General features: G+C 42.9%; 1 protein-coding gene across 1 annotated transcript in view; it reads left to right on the top strand.

Annotated features, from left to right (window-relative positions):
* The first annotated feature begins 15,131 nt into the window (after window positions 1-15,131).
* Window positions 15,132-15,428, top strand: part of BCAS1 (brain enriched myelin associated protein 1) — a 52,989-nt gene continuing 52,692 nt past the window's right edge. Inside the window, exon 1 of the mRNA XM_062613963.1 lies at window positions 15,132-15,235. The gene's annotated coding sequence lies outside the window, so the exon portion shown is untranslated. The remainder of the gene's footprint in view (window positions 15,236-15,428) is intronic.

The raw sequence follows: 15,428 nt of genomic DNA, 5'->3' as shown, positions 1-15,428 counted from the left end.
CATATAAATGATTCCCCAGTGGAGCTTGGAATTCTTACTGGCTGCATCTAAACTGCAAGCCAGGTGTAACTACATCCGTCTGGAATAGCCTATGGCTCCTTTTTGTACCATACCCCAGGGAAATCAGTAGTAGGGTGAAAGGAACTGTGCAAAGGCCTCATCCTGGCATGGACCTGAGATCCGTCTAAGCTGGAGGCCGTTCTTCTTGTGTTTGAGCATAAATCTGAATACCAAAGTTGTGCACACCATTGCCTGCAAAACACAACAGTATTTATTCTATAATGTTCTTGGTATTAATCCTCGTGCACATTAGAGGTGGTGTCCAAAGCTTGCTAAAATTGGTGGGTTCCTTTCTATTGGATTTGAATATGCTTGGATAAGGCCTGAAATGATTCTGTCTTCTGCACTCAGCAACCCTGATGGTGCTACATGATACCCAGATCCCCTTTCTCTTCCTACTTGTGCGTCCCCTCTGGCTGAAGTCACATGCTAACTGCAAAACCATTAACCATGATGTCCTCTTTAAACCCAGCCCACTATCAGCAGCAGGGAGGCCATAACCTGGTGTTTTCTGGGTGATGTGGTCTGCTTCTGATAAGGGCTATCTAATCACTTCACAAAGTTGAAAAGAGACAGTAGAGACAAAAAAAACCCTGCCAAATATATATAACTTCTCTTTCTTTTAGAAACCTTGGGCACTGTAAGCAAACATCGTCTAAATACAATGATAAAAAGGCTTCCTGAGTCATCAGTTGGGTTTGTTGTGAGAGCTCAGTGAGTTAGCTCTGACATATGAGTCACATTAAATCATTAACCCCACCTGAAAACATCAGCGTGGACTCAATGACCCCAGGCAGCAAATTTAACAACACAAAAACTTGATCTGAAAAAAAGCTAACTTTAGAATGAGACTAGTCCAGACCAAGCATAGCCAGTCCTGTGGTTTGAGAGACAGCCTGAGTCATGGCTTGGCTTATGCACAGTGGGACCTGGCATGACAAGACAGGGGGGTGGATGCATCTTCAGAAGCTTTCTCATTCCTAAATTGAAGTTTTTGTTCAAAATGAGAACAAAGGAATGAAGAATAGGAAATAGTTTGGCTGCCCAAGGGGTTGATCATAACAGCTGGTGCATTCATGTCCCATCCAGTCTATGCTAGAGAGAAGTCTGACAGTCAGGTAGAGCAATATTTAAGTTAGTCTTTGTTAGCTGAGCGTAAAAGAAAATTCTGAGCTTCCCCTGGGTTTTGGGGTTTTATTTAAACTACAATTAAAATTATGCTGTGGGGAGTACCTAATTTTTTTAAGGATATAGGATTATGTCCTTGATCTGATGATACCTACCTATTATTTTCACAGCTGTGACTTATGATTTTACTACAGATGCTAAAAACAGACCTGGCCATGAGTATGTCATGACAAGAACAGCTCTTTTGCAGTTAAACTCTCCATTCAGCCACCACAATTTGTTTATTTTAATAACAGAAGGGAAACTGCAGGCATTGTAGCAGCATAAAGAAAAAGCAGAGTCTTTTTCAGGGTCAGCAATTAAATAGTAGAAATCTCACTTCCAGTTGGAGTCATACAGACATGCACATACTGGTGCAATTAAAATGAGGCATGTTTGTCTTTGGTTGAAGACAAAAGAGAACAGATAGAAAATTCTCTTGCAGGAGGGAGGAAGTGGCTGGAAAGCCACAAGACTGGATAAGAATACCCCATTTTGAGTCACAGAAATGTTCAGAAACTTAAAAATGAGGTTGATTACCTCAAGACACCTGCTATCCATGAGGAAAAGGCAAGGCAGGGGACGGCTTGTTTTCTGGCAATGGAAGCTGCAGGACACAGATGCCAGAAACAGTTGTAACAAGCATGTCCTGAACCTCAGCCCCTTGCTGACACTCAGATTTGAGGACAGATTAGGCAAACTTAGTTTCAGACTCCCCTATACCAATTGCCAAATGAGTTGAGATCCCATGGCAAGGTAAACCTCTGCCAGATTCTCACACAATCCAAATCTGTGTTCCTGATAATCCTCAGTCTGACATTTCAGGTGGCCTTTAGCTTGGTGTCAAGTACATCATATGGCTGAAAGGGGGGTTCCATTGGGGAAATTAAGCAAATGAACTGGTTGCAAAAAAAATGGTGGTTTTAACGGGACTTCACTCGAGGCATTGAGTTCTTTCTAATCCAGAGTTCATAAACTAACTGCAAAACAGTTACACAAAGATAAACACAGTGGGCAGCTATGAGCCAGACCAAACAGATTTGGAAAGACAAACTTCCAAAGTCATACCTGCAGGATGAGTTGAGAAGGCCAGAAGTCCACATGTTCAGACTGTAATCACTGTAATGTTCTCCAGGAACTTGAACCTGGATTGGAAGAAAATACCAAATAATGGACAACATTGACGCTTGCTGGAACAATGGAACTTTCTGATGGATACAGCAGCCTCAATTAGCGGAAATTACATGAAAGAAAATGGTTTGTTGCTAGAGATGTTCTTCTTTGCTATAGTTACCAAGATGTCATCTAAATTATTGAACAAACAGAAGATTGACCATTGGAATTCCTATTCCAAGTGAGACTTTTGGTCAGTCAATTATCCCACTGACTCCAAGAATGATTCAAGACCTTCAAAGCAAGGCAGAAGCAAGATGGTTTTAGCTAGGTACCAAAGGCATTGTTCCTTATTAAACATCTCTTACTGTCTATTAAGGGATTGTCTTAAATCGTAAAATAACTTAATAACTACCATGGTTCAACCTTTGCCATTTGTGGTGGTCACTGTGCTCACAAACACACTAGCATTTGAAAAAAGGAGATGCCAAACCTAAAAATGCATGGTGTGAGCTTCTGAAGGAGTCAGGTGTGGCAGCACGAATGGCATTTGCCAAACTGAAGTGTGACCAGCAGGTCAAAGGAGGTGATCCTGCCCCTCTACTCTGCTCTCATGAGACCTCACCTGGAGCATTGTGTGCAGTTCTGGTGTCCTCAACCTAAAAAGGACATGGAACTGTTGGAACAAGTCCAGAGGAGGCCACAAGGATGATCAGGGGACTGGAGCACCTCCTGTATGAAGATAGGCTGAGGAAGTTGGGGCTGTTCAGAATGGAGGAGCTGCATGGAGACCTCAGAGCAACTTCCAGTATCTGAAGGGGTCCTACAAGGATGCTGGAGGGGACTCTTCATTAGGGATTGTAGTGATAGGACAAGGGGTGATGCTTTTAAACTAAAACAGGAGAAGTTCAGGTTAGATGTAAGGAGGAAGTTCTTTAGTGTGAGGGTGGTGAGGCGTTGGCACAAGTTTCCCAAAGAAGCGGTGAGTGCTCCATCCCTGGTGGTGTTCAAGGCCAGATTGGACAGAACCTTGGGTGACATGGTCTAGTGTGAGGCATCCCTGGCCATTACAGACGATTGGAACTGGATGATCTTAAGGTCGTTTCCAACCTTAACTATTCTATGATTCTATGATAAGCTCTACAGCTTATCAGGGATATAAAGGAGCCAAACAATGACTCAGATATACATAATTGAAATAGCACTCTAATCGTTAAATCCAAAAACCCCCAAGTCCATAATAAATGGACCACCCCATGAAATGTGCAGCTGACCTTATTAATCCAATAGATGGGGAAAGTGAAATGCAAACGAGACACAGTGTTCCAGGCACTCCCCAGTGAGTCACTGTTGCAGCAGACAGCATCAATGAGAAATGCTGATTGCCAATTTTCCATTCTTTCCCCAGATACTGCTTCCTTAACATTGCCCTTCACAATTCTTTCTTATGATGTTGCACGTACTCCACTGAATAGCTCCTTCCTGTCAGTCATCTGCCTACAGCTCTCACCAGCTTATGGAGTAACTGAGTGTCCTGGGTTCAGCAGTAGCAGTCATTTTCCTCCTTCTTAGTAGCTGGTGCAGCGCTGTGTTTTTTACTTTAGTCTGAGAACAACACTGGTAACACACTGATGTTTTCAGTTGTTGCTAAGTAATGTTTACTCCAATCAAGGGCTTTTCAGGCTCATGCTCTGCCAGTGAGGAAGAGCACAAGAAGCCAGGAGGAAGCAGAGACAGGACACATAACCCAAACTAGCCAAAGGGGTATTCCATAACACAGCATGTCATGCCCAGTGAAAAAACTGGGGGCAGTCACCTGGAAGGCACAGATTGCTGCTTGGGTAAGGCTGGGTATTGGTCAGCAGGTGACGAGCAACTGTGTTCACTCCCCCTGTTGTTTGCCTTATCGTTGTTATCACTGGTGGCAGCAGTATTAGTTTTGTGTTATACCTTAGTTACTGGACTGTTCTTATCTCAACCCGTGGGTTTGACGTTCTTTCGATTCTCCTCCCCACCCCTCTGGGAGCAGGGGGAGGAAGAAGGGAGGGAGTGAGCGAGTGGTTCTGAGTTACTGGCTGGGCTTAAACACCGACACTGAGAAATGCCAGCAGGAGACTGAAGCAAGAGTTTGGCTTCCAAGAATCCTCACCTGTAATTCAGCTGCCTACATCATTCACTTATAACTAGCAGAAGCACATGTTTTCCCAAATCCATATGCAGAATTTGCAGCAGTGGCACTTATAATGCCAGCACTGCCTGACAACAGGATCCCATTGACTTAGGTCATTCTTTCTGTAAGAACAAACAAGTGCAAGAGTTCCACATCTGTCATCGCAGCAGTGGTGATAGAGAATGACCTTTTGTCTGGCCCAAATGTTGAGGTCTTGCATCGCAATGCGTGGGCACAGCCAATTTGTAAATAGATGAATACAATGTCATTGGGGTAAGGTTACACATGCAGAGATGTATGGAGTGTGAACGTCCAGCCAAAATCATTCCATGTTTAATATGGATTATTTTCAGCAGGCAAATCTTAACTCTGGCAAATGAAGCAGGAGGGAAATTGTTCCTAGATGTGGATGAAACTACTTAAACCCTGTGAAAAAGAAAAAAAGGTAGGAAAAGTATTCCAATAAATTCAATAGTTTTGGTTTCGTTTTGTCATTTCTTGACATCTGGGGTTTTTATGAGTTCGAGTGGGTTATGCAATGCAGTTCCTGATCAGATGAAACCTTCCAGAGGATAATAAATAAATAAATCTGAGGATTTATTTGTCACTTTTTTGAGAAATGTTTTCATTTTGAGTCAACCCTGAGTAACTGCAATGCTCGTTGTTAAGAGACGTTTCCTGAGTCACCTATGAACGCACGACAGAACTATGCACAAAATTAAAAAGGGGGTTCCATCTTTTAGTCTAATACCTCAAATGGGAAACTTTGCTGTCTGAAGGTATTTTGTCTTACTGGGAACATCCCTGACCATTCACACTAGTGCTGAGTAGGTTGAACTACTCAGTTGCCACCCAAAGCATCAGCACCCAGGAGTGGGTTTACCTACTTAGGAAGGTTGAGCGGTGAGACAGCAGTGAGGTTCAGCTCCAAAGCAGATTTCAGACTCTAAAACCTCTCAAGAGGATGCTGCCTTTCAGATCCCAGGCAATGTTTCACTGCTGCCTCTTTTGGCCTATAAATACAGAGCTCGGTGCAGACTCTCCCTTGAAGGCGACCTAAGGCTGCCATCTGCTGTCGGGCTGCCAGGGACAGGCAGCAGCATCCCTGGTCTGCTGGAGAATTCATGACCTTTTCTGCGTTTCAGAGTTGTTGCAGTACGGAGTTGGGGAGGGGGTGAAGGGGATTATAAATTTTTACTTAGTCTCATGCATTAAAATTGTCATAATCTCCCTCATTCATAATTAAAAACCCCAACCACCATGCCACTACCAATAACTTGATGGTAGTTAATGTAGTAGGATCTTCAAACTACATTTCTGGACTTGCATTCCCCTGCACTTTGTGCCATGTAAACCCCAGCCCACGTTGTTTCCTACCCCGTTCAATCTTAATGTGGGACTAAAGGCATAGAAGAATTGAGCAGATCTATTTGCCATGATAGAGCTATAGAAAGCCTGTCTTTAGTGTTAGTTGTGCTTAATTCATGTGATTTCTCACTAGCCCTGACTCACCTTGTTCAAGGTAAACTTTCATTATATTGAATTAGCAGGGGAAAAAAAACAGTAGTTTAGAGGATAAAGAATAGAAACAAGACAGAACAGAGCTATGACCAAAAACCATGCTCCAAATTAGAGATGTATGGGGAAGAAGAAAAGCAGGTTACACTCAATATGAAAAGGCACAAGGAACAAAGAATAACAAATTCATCATTTGACTTATAGTGTAAGTACATAAAAGGCTTTTAAATATGTATCAAGCTGCATTCACAAAACCAAGTTAACTTTCTTCTACTTTCCTTCAGAATTAAGGTGACATTTATCCATTTAGTCCTTGTGTATCATTTCCAAATTGGCAAATTAGAGAAAGACCCAAGAATAGCACTGGAAATGAACAGCAGCTTGGCAGAAAAAGAAATGTTAAAAAGAACTCCTCATGTTTAAGTATCAAAGGAAAAGTTGGGTAGTTTGTAGTTGTCAGAAAATTATTAAATTGAAATAAATCATGAAGTGAGAAGACATTCTCGAGTCTATTAGAAGACAAAGGTGTCAATGAAACAATCTCTTACACATCTCTTGCCCTTAAGCTACTCCTACAAAGGGCGGATTGGGAGAAAAAAGGTTGGTAAATGAGTCAGATATTTGCACTCTGTTTCCTAGTTTTAAGATATGTAAGGAAATCCTCTTAATTGAATGTTTTACAGCTGGATTGCCTATTTTTCACTGTAAAATGGAGAAAGAATCTGCCAAGAATCTTTTGCAGGGTCTTAGCTCTCCTGCAAGAGCACGTTGTGCACAACAGCTCCCAGTGTCACATCCAGTCACAGGCACCCTGTCCCCTGCGTGTGAAACAAACACACACATTGAGGCTACCCAGGAGCTGCAAAGGACCAGTGCTCTGAGCAGGGAAATGGCATGGTGCCACCCAGTCCAGTCAGAGGCAGGGCTGGATGCTGGTGCACACCAACTCCCCGCTCTGCAAACAGCCCCCGCTGGGAGCAGCCTCAGTAAATGCACCTTGGTATGGTTCTTACTGTGCTGAAGTTCTCTGACAACAACCTACCCTAGGTTCCTGTGTGTGGGTTTTAAGCATAGTTGCTTCCTTGCAGTTATGTCTTTACTTAACTCTGATTATCAAGGTGAGCCTCGAGCTGCAGCACATTGGGGTTCATACGAAGGTGGAAGGATGGCCTCTCATGCTGCTGTGATTTAACCCCAGCCAGCAACTTGGTCCCATTCAGCCGCTCATTCAGTGTCCCCTGGTGGGATGGGGGAGAGAACGGGAAAAGTGAGACAATTTGTGGGTTGAGCTAAAGACAGCTTAATAGGTAAAACAAAAGCTGCATGCACAAGCAGAGCAAACCAAGGAATTCATTCCCTGCTTCCCATGGGCAGGCAGGTGATCAGCCATCCCCAGAAAAGCAAGGTGCACAACAGTTATTTGGAAAGGCAAACACCATCACTCTGAACGTTTCCCCTTTCTTCTACTTCCCCAGCTTTTCATTGCTGAGCATGACGCTAAGGGGTATCTCTTAGGTCAGCTGGGGTTGTCTGTCTGGCTGTGTGTGTGTCCCCGAACTCCCTGTGCCCCCCAGCTGTCTCCCTGAATGAGCAGAAAAGGCCTTGGCTCTGCGCGAGCACTGCTCAGCAGTAATGAAAACATCCCCGTGCTGTCTACACTGTTTGCAGCACAAATCCAAAGCACAGCCCCATATGAGCTACTATGAAGGAAATTAACCCTATCCCAGCCAAAACCAGTGCACCTGCACTCACATGGGCTGATTCCTTGCACATGGTGCTGCTTGCCAAAGCATAGCAGGTATCACTGGTGTTTATTGCCAGGGGAGGGCTAACACACATTTCTTACAATCCATTCTGCCTAGAGCTGTGTTGCTGACATTTCACCTCCCCATCACAGGATTAAAAGTGGAGAAACTCACTGCATAATCTCAACCCAAGCCAGTACTAAAGCTAGCCAGGAGACATGCTTTTCCACCCAGAAGGCATTCCCTTTGGCAACGTTCCCAAAGGCAAAGTGCAATCCCTCTGTATTAACAAGACTGATAGGTGCTTTCTCCCAGCCCACATTTGCTTCTATGCTCAGTTTATCAGATCTATAATTTGCTCACTTTTGTGAGCATTACTCATTCAGCTATCACCTGGATTGTTTTATTGTATTTCCTTAATGTTTCCTTATTGTATTTCCTTTATAAAGACATGCTAGGATACTATACCAAAGCATTAGAAATCCGGACATTATTGGCTAGAGATGTATAATGAGAGAGAATCTTAAAGTCTGTGACTTTACAAGCTCATTAAACCCAGGGAATGTTAGTTTGGTCTTTCATCTATATAATGAACTAGCTCTAAAGAGCCCAACTACAAAAGGCGTATTTTCTAAATACCACACAGCCACCTGTTCTGCATTAGAAAAGCCTCTGTCACAGTGATATCAGCACCTCCAATGCAGTTGCCAATATACTCTAGAATATGTTAGCAAATTAAAACAACATCTAAAGTCACACAAATCCTCTGGTGACTTGAGCATTGGCTTCTCTTTGTCACTTGAGAATCTCCTTGCAGTAATACCTTAGTGCTTCTGCAAACTGATGCTGATGTGGTTGAAGGTAAAGTTGTCATTACATCTTACAAGTGGGCAAAATGAAGGACAAAGTTGAAGGTTACATGGAAAGTCCACATCCCAAGCTTTGGCCATGGAGGACAGGTCAGGTCATGCCCTCATCATTGAATGGCACATTGTGTCAGACAGTAACCTGTCACTCCACTTAAATAGGTGAATCTTTTTCATTTAAAGCTCAAGAAGTGATTCATGACTTTGAATCCGGAAGAAATCCCTCCAAGCTGCATTGAGACTAGAAGTATTCTCAGTTTTTTACTAATTTTGAATTCAGATGTGACAAATTAAAATCAACTCAGTTCCATTCCTGACCCAGACATATTGCTGCTCACACCAATATTAATGTAGAGATCACTTGTGAGAGGAATCACACTGGGAGGTTAGAGCTGAACTGCGATGCCAGAACTGTGGATGGGGGAAGTCTGTTTACCTGCTGGCTTTCTTATGCACATCTCTTGCTTTTGCTTTTGAGAATTTATAGTTCTAAATATTAAGCTTAGTGATGAAGTTCCTATATGGTAATAATGCTGCCTTCAAAATGTATAATATTTCTGGATCTGAGTATTGCTGATTTTACTGATAATGAGCTACAGTTAGAGTGTATGTCTCTTGAATTGCAGTATGAATTCTGAGTATTTGATGACTCCTCTTTACCTCTTTTTTATGTATTACTTTTATTTACATTCATAAATAACTAAAAAAACCCAAACCTCTCAAAATGCTTCTTAATGCATTCAAATACAAGCACCTCTGAATCAGTGACACTATGAAATCCCAACACGTGTGTCATATTTGGTTTTGCACATGAAACAACTGTTTTCATGAACCAGGAGGGTTTAAAGGAAGTTGTCCTGTGCTGCCTGAAATTCCTGCTTTGTTTCTCCCAGCTGACTTGTGTCACATTCCTTATGTGCTGAGCTAATGCTGGTGTAATGTCGCTGACTTCCATGGAGCTGTGCTGAAGGACGAGACGGGAGTTATCCTGAAATAAAGCTTTAGCTCATAAAAACCAAGAACTTGCTGAGTAATTCAGTGGGGTCACAGAGTTTAACTGCAGTGCTGAGATGATGGTTTCCGAAGGGAAAGGGGCAGTGTAGGAGCTGGCAGAGGTCATACCTGATATTGCAGTTGAAGCTCATTTCCAGTGCTAACAATAACATCGTATAATATTATACTTCACAGCCATTCACTGGCATTAATGTTTTCTTGCATCTTTTAAAGCTTTTATCCCTTCAGTGTAGTAAAGTTAGAGCTACCTGTGCTTATGTTTTCACTTGACAGAACTTGAGAAAATCATGTTTTTTCCAGGAGGAAAAATTGTCTCCAGCTGTCCTAATCCTTCAGAGACTGATGGCTCCTCTCCTGCACTGAAGAGGAACATTAATGGGAAAGGAAGGGAAAGAGAAGGAAGGGAAGGGAAGCAGACAGCCAGCATACTTGAGAGCTGTGACAGCTGGCAAAAGTCATGACCCAGCCTTTGCAGAAGCTGTATTAATGAAGTGAAATATTTAACATAGTATTGTTATCATCAGTGCATATTTGATGGAAACATAAAATGCTCGTGCAGAGGAATAATTGTGGTTCAAATGCCTGTCCCACCCACTGAAGCACAATGTGTACAATAACTCTCTGTTTCAATCCTGACACAGAATCCTTTTATCTGTTCTAGAAGCTCCCACATGGAGAAATAGCTGGTATATATTTTGTAATTCTCTCTCTTTAAAAATACAGTGACAGCACGAATGTGTTCTTTTGTGATGGGGGAAGGAGAGACAATAGCAGATTACCAGTTCCCTTCCTACATCAACACTGTGAACCACTGCCAGTGTCTGGAGTAACTAGAGGTTGCAAAACATAGCTTGGAAAACGATGTTCAGGCTCTTTGGGTTAAGCAGCACAAGTGCTTCTCATCCAGCTGAAACACGAGACAAATTCTACTTTCACATTAGTGGGATTCCACTGGGTTTGGTGGAGTTATCTCAGGGTGCGACCACAGCAGCAATGGCTGCAGCCTCACTTGCGGTCCCCGCTGAGAGGTACGGGGAGCATGGTAATGATTACTGATGATGCTGCTTCCCTGCAGCTCCCCGCACTGAACCAATTATTCTCTCCTTTTCATTACCATTCAGACCACATTGGCTAAATACAAGACAGATTCAACAATTAATATGGACTCCATAAGAGACAGTGGGGAAAAGCTACTTGCTGAAAGCATAATTCTTCAGTAATCACTAGGAATCGCTAACTGTAAAGAAGCCAGAACCAATAAAGCTTAAAACTTAAGCAGAGCTTAAGCAGAAACAGTTTTTGCTGTAACTTTGAGTCAGGCACTTCAGTTTTGGAGACAAATAAGTTCAGATGTGCTTTTCTTTGTCTAATTCAAACCAGCATCTGCTATCTGAAAGAAGGGGATGTTTGCATTGCTGGTGTGATGTCTGCCTCTATCTCTGCACCACCTTTGGAGCTCATGTCTGTCCCAAGGGTTATGGATTTCACTCCAGGCATTAGGTCTTTAGGAGTGCCAGCATCCGTGTCAGCTGTTGAAGCCCTTAGTCTGTAACAACATCAGTCATTGCACTGCCTCTGAATTTCTGGAATCCTACTCTGCGGTGGGTTACTGGAGAAACTTACACTGATCGGACAAACAGAAACCTCAGAGGTCTCACTCAAAGTTTCTTAGTAATGCAAGGTCACATCTGAAGACCAGGAGCTGCTGGGTAGTTTGCTGTCTGCACTGAAGCATTGAATGGGACAGTCTCCCTTTCTTCTGAAGTGACTGTGCCGGAGTGCAAAAGCTCTCACTGCCAGGACAACCTCCCCTGAGGCACAGTGTTAAATGACACATTGGGCAACATTTTCATTGGGAAAAATTCCCACTGGAGCATTCAGATGATATGAAATGTGGTTTGGATGTTCAGATTAAGCTGAAACCACAGAATGGTGTAAAGGGAGACAGCTATGTAGCTCCTGATGGATTTATTGAGTTTCCATGAGAAGTGACTCTATGCTACTGACTCCATTTACTTTGGTGCCTGCTTTCTTCCAGCGCTGGCTGGAGCAAAATCCCCTACCTCAGACTTGCAGCCCTGCAGGATGCCCCATCCTGTTTCTTTGACCAAATAAGGCAGAAACATACCCAGTTTGCCCTTTCCCCAGCCTTCTTGGACAGGAATTAAACTGAACTCGATGCACTTGGAATTTTTCACTTTAAACAAAGCACTTCCATTTCACAATTCATCCCTGTTTACGGTTGTTCTCCAGCCATCAGTGCAGATGATGGCAGATGATGGCAGCCAGGTGTGTCCTAACCTGCCTGGGTGCTGAGATCCCGCCAGGGTCTGGCCTGGCTCTGGGATCTGGATGGCTCACACATCTCTCCCGGCTCGGGGTAGATTAAGCAACACAAATGTTAGGCTGGTCCTCTCTCATCTGAAAGAAGAAGGAAGTCCCTGACTCACTTCATCCATCCTCTTGGGACTGAAATGGGGAAGGCTGAGTCAAAGCTTCATTTGGGTTTTGTTTGAAACTGTCAGTATTTGACTGGAGTTATGCCTAATTGCTTTTTTAACCCAGCTGTCTTCCTTTAGGTTCCGTCTCTTAGCTCTCCCTAGTGTTGCTAAGGGTGTATTGCTGCTCACTCCTCCTGCTCTGCTAAATAAACCTTGACCGTAACAGCCAGATGGAAGTCTTCACCTTAAATGAACACATCAGCCCCTTTCAAGACTACATATAGCAAAAGCAGATGCAAAGACAGGCCGATATTAATCTGCTCTTCAATTGTCAATATTTGAATGGTGTTGGCTTTCATTCTGGACAGTAATAAGAGAAGCTGGCTAATCATATGTAATTGTTGGGAGCTCTGTGCCATTAATTAACAGGAAGTTTTTTGCAGCTGTCAGATGCACAAGCTGATCATTTCCTGCTGGGGAGAAAGATTTATTTGGTGACAGTTTCATTACAGAATTTAGATCTAAAAAAACAGCATTTTGATCACTGAAAAATCATGAAAGCAGCACAGAGTTTGCTTTGAAGAGGATTCTCGGCTGTGGCCTTCATCCTCCCCACCTCTGCCACCCAGCTCCCAAGCACAAGGCAAAACAAAACTCATTGTGTACCACTCTGCTCTGTCCTCGATGAATACATGGGATGTCTTTGAAATGGCTATGAAAGAATAAAAAAAGACAGAGCTGAAATATACCTCAAAGAATGGATAGTTAATTGTCCATTAAGATCACATAACTGGGAAAAATTACATCGGTATAAACCTCACTCTGATCTCTCTAATTTAATAATGCTACACCAGTGTAATCAAGAAGAGCATCTCAGTGACTGAACATCAGATTAGCTCTCAGTGTAATTGCACTGATGCTGGAGGAGTCACAGCAGAAAGACATTTCCTCTGATATTTGCAGTAGTTATTTCTCTTGTTTTAAGTGCTGCCAAACCAGGTCAGAGAAGGATGAGCTAGGAGAAGGAGGGGAGAAACGGCTTTGATCTCAACACAGTTAGCCTTAATAATGGGGAAAGACACTTGGGACACTGAGAGGATTCACATGGCCTGGTTGCAAGTATCCTACTCAGCTGCCAAAATTCAGGGATCAGACTTGAGAGAGAAATGCACTTGAGGCAAGTGTCACAACCACCTCCTGATGTGTCCAGCATAGCCTATGGAGCACCCAAAGGAGATCTGTCCTCTCACTGAAGCGCTTGTGTTAGATGCCCAAAGCTGGGCAGTGACCTTTTCTTTTAAAAGTATCTAAATTATTCCTGCACAATTCCAGTCATGAAGGTGAAAAAATGCCTGGATGAATAATGGCAAACACAACTCTGTGGAAAATAAAGTATGCAAACATCCTTCAGCTAACTACCATCTGTTTGGGCTTAATTCTAATAGCCTTTTTTTTAAGGAAATGTGTATTTTATTCTTATATTCACAGCACGTAAGGTGAAGTATACGATAATCCAAATCATTTTCCTTCATGATGCACATTAAGTTTTTAAAGCTGAATTTGATGATATTTTAGGAGCAAACAGATCCATGGAAAGGAAAGTGTGGTACAAGCATGTACTGAATCTTAGTGACATTTTCTTCAAGGAATGAAGTATTCTTGCAATTAAATATTTACATCTTGCGTTTCAGAATCACTTCATAATGATATTTGAACCGCAGGAGAACAACCAAAAAGTAAAGTTTAAAAAAAAAAAGTGAATCCAGAGACCATTCCAAAAATCATATTCTTTCTCTGGACAGGATTATGAAACTGAACTTGTGGGGTGGGGTTATCTGAGCTTGTAGTAGGTGAGGATTTGCAATATCTAGGGTGATAAAATAAGTGAAAATGGTAAAGATGACCCAATGCTTAAAGTCCCGGGGAACTGGAATATCCATTGATTTTCCCATGCACTGCTGAGGTGGTGGATGTAATCAGAAGCTCTGTTTCCATGATTACAGTTTCTTCGCCATCCTTTGAAGCACCTGACACCATTCACAGCCAGCGCATCACCCTTGTTACAGATCCGTTTCTGTTTCTATATCATGACTAATAACAGAATTATATTCAGAACCATAAAGTAACACAGAAATAAAAGTGCCATCCAGATGATATAAGCAAGTCAATAGGGAGAAAGATCATGGGTATGGTATTCCAGTTTATTTGAATCTCGAGACATAGCGTACAGACAACACATTACTTGAAACAAGCTGGTTAATATATTGGAACACTTGGAGCTGACAGTGATTTGCGCACACCAAACCTGCATGAAGGGAAGCCTAAAGAGAATTTATGGGAACCACTGGCCTGGGGATATTTCCTTAATAATTAAGGAGAAGTTGACACTGTGCTTTAGCATCTTCACATCACAGCAGTGTTAACAGCAGTGCTGCTGTCACCTGCTGTGTTGGGGAGCATCCTGGTCTCTCTCAGAGCCTTGCAACAAGAGCTCCAGCCAGTGCCCAGACTGGTTTAAGGTATTGCCTTGTGTCAATCTTTCACAACTCTTTGCCATTGCTTTTTCAAACTATAAAATAAGGCATTTTTTATTGGTATTGCAACAGTCTGTGGGAACCCCAGTTCCAAACCCAAGTTTTATTGGCTGAGGTGGTGTGAACAAAAAGCCTTTCCCTTCTTCAGACACCCCCAGTCTGAGCATGGGCTTTAGTGACTCACGTAAGGGAGCAGTAAATTGTGACAAGAGGTTTGAAATAAAAACACTTAGTCAGTTTGCACATTATGGGAGGATATTAAGATCCACTTTGACTACAGCAAACAGTCATGTCATTAAATGGAATTAGGTATTTTCTGCCATTGAGGGGAAAATCCACAAGAGGTTTTTAGGTGTTCAGCACAACAGTTTCCAGCAACAGTGTCCATGCTGGGCTGCCCCAAAGCCATAAAGTCAAGTATGCGTTTGAACAGGTCTGGGTGGCCAGAACACTCAAGAAGAGAAAGTATTTCGAGCAGGGCTGGCAGGGTGGACTACTCCACCCCTGTGTGTCTGCACCCAGTGTTTGTGAGCACTCCCTGGGCAGAGCTGCGGGGCTGAGCCAGCAGCACCTCACCAGGACCAGCTCCAGCTCCCACCCTGCCCAGGTAACTGCTGCTGCTGCTGCTGTTGGTTTGGCTTCTCTTGGCTTTTGCTTTTGCTCTTCCTCTGCTGTCACTTCTGCCCCATGCTGGAATAGAGCCCTGTATGTGCTCCGGTGCTAAATGATCTTGGGAGCTCCCACATGTGCTTGGCTGATTTTGTTTGGGCTTTAAAGTGCCTGGTGTAGACTTTCCCTTT

Source organism: Pezoporus occidentalis, unplaced genomic scaffold (genome assembly GCF_034315485.1).
Source record: "Pezoporus occidentalis ecotype Australia unplaced genomic scaffold, CSIRO_AGI_Poc_V1 ctg171, whole genome shotgun sequence".
NCBI classification, from domain to species: Eukaryota; Metazoa; Chordata; class Aves; order Psittaciformes; family Psittacidae; genus Pezoporus; species Pezoporus occidentalis.
This window is presented reverse-complemented; position numbering and strand designations above follow the sequence as displayed.